The sequence below is a fragment of the Conger conger genome, chromosome 4 (assembly GCF_963514075.1).
Source record: "Conger conger chromosome 4, fConCon1.1, whole genome shotgun sequence".
In the NCBI taxonomy this organism is placed as follows: domain Eukaryota; kingdom Metazoa; phylum Chordata; class Actinopteri; order Anguilliformes; family Congridae; genus Conger; species Conger conger.
This window is the reverse complement of record NC_083763.1, coordinates 61,807,112-61,810,828: the sequence shown is the minus strand read 5'-3', so window position 1 is coordinate 61,810,828 and position 3,717 is coordinate 61,807,112.

The following is a 3,717-nucleotide window of genomic DNA, read 5'->3' as shown; positions in this document are numbered from 1 at the left end:
TGCACTGCACTGTCCCGTTCCTGTTTGTAAATTAATTTGGCATGAGACGTTTCCACAGCGCAGTCAGAGAAACTGCTGCAGTAACTAACACGGAAAGGGAGGTGTGGCTCTATTCAGTCCCAGACGCAAGTCCTTGATGTCGATTCCCTTACTCTCTGTTTTGTCTTCTGCCGCTACAGCTCAAGAATTCTAATAGAAATATGGCATTATACAACATATTTTGACATGTAATTGTATTTTACAAGTGGAACAAAGAGGCAAACATTTCTGTTTTTCTTGCAGAGCACGGCTCCCACAGTTGCCGAGGTGGTGGGGAACGGGGTGTGGGAGAATCCCACTGGCGTGGAGCCAGAGCGAGCGCTCGAAACACTGACAGCCAGGTCATTCGCCGTGTCCCTGGGCAGAAGCGTTAATGAGGGGTGATTTCTCTCTTTTTGCATTTTAATTTGCTCTTTATTTTGAAAACCCACACCAGTGATTAGAGCTGATGTGCAGCATTTAAGAGCCTGCCAGGAAGATCGGTCGATTTGCTCCTGTACACACAGTATTACAATCCTAAACAGGGGGATTTCAGCCAAGAGCCTGTTGGTGAAAAGAGAATGGATGTGATGGGATTGTGATTGCCCTCCACAACAGAACGTGACTAAGACCTGCTTTATCAGTCTTACCATCAAAAATACCCATCTGTTTATTTCCCGGGTATGCACTTTTTTCAGACACAGGGGCATGCCAAACCATTTCATTTCTTTTATTGAGCACAAAATGAAAAAAGCCTGAATTTCTGAATCCATCAAATGCTCTGCAATGGACCGAGATATCTTCTAGATTCATAACTCTTCTTGCACTCATTAGAAGGTAAAGTAGAATGTGTGGGCAGACTTTGAAGTGACTATATTAATAATTCAGCCCAGGGCCGTTATTCAAGTCAGTCACATATCGTCATCCTCAGTGCAGTCCTCACACAACGCAACCACATCCCCACAGTGTGGTCCCCACACAACACAACCACATCCCCACACAACACAACCACATCCCCACAGTGTGGTCCTCACACAACACAACCACATCCCCACACAACACAACCACATCCCCACAGTGTGGTCCTCAAACAACACAACCACATACCCACAGTGTGGTTCCCACACAACACAACCACATCCCCACAGTGTGGTCCCCACACAACACAACCACATCCCCACAGTGTGGTCCCCACACAACACAACCACATCCCCACTGTGTGGTTCCCACACAACACAACCACATCCCCACAGTGTGGTTCCCACACAACACAACCACATCCCCACAGTGTGGTTCCCACACAACACAACCACATCCCCACACAACACAACCACATCCTCACAGTGTGGTCCTCACACAACACAACCACATCCCCACAGTGCGGTCCCCACACAACACAACCACATACCCACAGTGCGGTCCCCACACAACACAACCACATCCCCACACAACACAACCACATCCCCACAGTGTGGTCCTCACACAACACAGCCGCATCCCCACAGTGTGGTCCCCACACAACACAACCACATCCCCACAGTGTGGTCCCCACACAACACAACCACATCCCCACAGTGTGGTTCCCACACAACACAACCACATCCCCACAGTGTGGTTCCCACACAACACAACCACATCCCCACACAACACAACCACATCCCCACAGTGTGGTCCTCACACAACACAACCACATACCCACAGTGCGGTCCCCACACAACACAACCACATCCCCACACAACACAACCACATCCCCAGAGTGTGGTCCCCACACAACACAGCCGCATCCCCACACAGGGCTAATTAGGGTTATATTCCAAAAGCCCATCTCTCAACATGCACGCTGTTCGCTCACAGGATGTGAAATCATTTCCATTGTGAAGAATAAAAGCCACTGTAATTATCGCAGTGATACTCATCCTCCCCGCAATGTCACGTACTCCTGGAGTCTGCGCTCACGGCTGAGTGATCATGAACAAACAGAGGTGGAAGAGTGATTCGGGGGAATGTTATGTGGCCATATCCGCCCTGCCACATGGGCCTAGCAGACAAACATCCTGCTGCTTTTCTCTTGGCAGATGAATTCACTGCTGTTCCTACGCGGTAGCATTAGAGCTATGGCAGATGAATCCGCTGATGCTCCTGTGCGGTAGCATTAGAGCTATTTGCATACTGACCCGGGGTAACCTCCGCCTCTCGTGTTCGCACAGCGCACGCTCCGGTGCTGCTGCTCTAGAAGTGCTCCAGAAGGGTGAGCGTGGCACTTTCAGCGCCCTGGATTGTTGCTGCAGAACTAATAAAGGAGCGGTTCTGGTATACCCAGAGGCCACTGCTGTGAGAAATTGCGCAGGGAGTTGCACCATCATACTATGCAGCGTAGAAGTGCTGATTGCAGTGATTTTTCAGCCATGTTGATTGTTTTTTTTTTTGTTTTTGCTGTTGACAAAAAATAAGAGATGAGATCTGCTGAGGCAGACACTACTGCAACCAAGAGTAATTCACCCCGTTGAACTTCTTTCTCGTAATATAACTTCCAAATATCGCCTTGTTAAACACATTTTTAATAACGATTTTGCAAAACATTGTTAATGTGACAGAGGTCTTTAGCTTAGCCTACATGACGGCCCGTTGGGCACTGAAAAGCACTATCCATACTGTTGCCCTTAAGTCCCTATGACAGCAGAATCAATAATGCTAACTCTCCTCATTGGCCAGCAGTGGTCTTCCATTTCCTCAGTCTCTACTCATATGCACTGCTTGCATTAGAGATGTGTGGCCTTTTCTCCCACACTGCCATTTGCTTACATTTCCAGTTTCAGCAAAGCCTGTTTCCTCCCTTAAGGGAAATCTATCATACGGGCTGACTCCAGACTTCAGCGCCTTGATTTATTCAAAGCAGCGTTTCACATCTATAATACTTCAGGGATAAAGGCACCTTGAAACTTTTTTTTAATTAAGAATCTGTAATTTAAAACTTAATCCATCCTTATCGTTTAGCATCCTCTATCAGTTTAACTTCCGCATCGGTGGAGCTGTGAGCATCTCACTGTCTAGGTGCTATTTCTCCACGGAGTCATGATCAAACAAAATGGCCAGGGTTAAACGACGACTGTCAGAGAGCGTCGCTACTGCACATTTCAGAGAGAAATATTGTGTTCTTTGTCAATGACAAGGCCCAATTTAATTCAACCAGCTCGTTCATTTATTCCGCTTACAGTCTCTAAAGGACTATTCATTACATTTTTCGCTCATTTATCTGGGTTATATTCCATGCATACCTGTGGAGTTGTGTAGGTACCCCTTCCACTGCACTGAGGCTTAATTACACATGAAGCCCTGCTCCACTGCCTCATTTCCCCCTGCACTCAGGTGTCATCTTACATCACACGTTAGCACAAGCAGAGCTTTTTCCCCATCAAAGGATCTCAGAGCTCTGTGCTGCAGAAGCCCCTGGGTGTAGACTGCACAGCCTATCGGATGAGTATATGCCAAAACCCCAGATGTTTGCTGGAACAAATTTTCAAAATTGTTTCCAGTATGGTGATTAAAAACAAAATCACTCTCTCACACACATGCACACAGATTTCCTCCATTCGCCAGACTGAATGTTTTAAGATCTTTCGACAAAATGTAATATTAGACAAAAGGAAACGGCGTAAAGACTTCTTTTTTTTTATCATTTCATTTATTGAATGAAAAAAG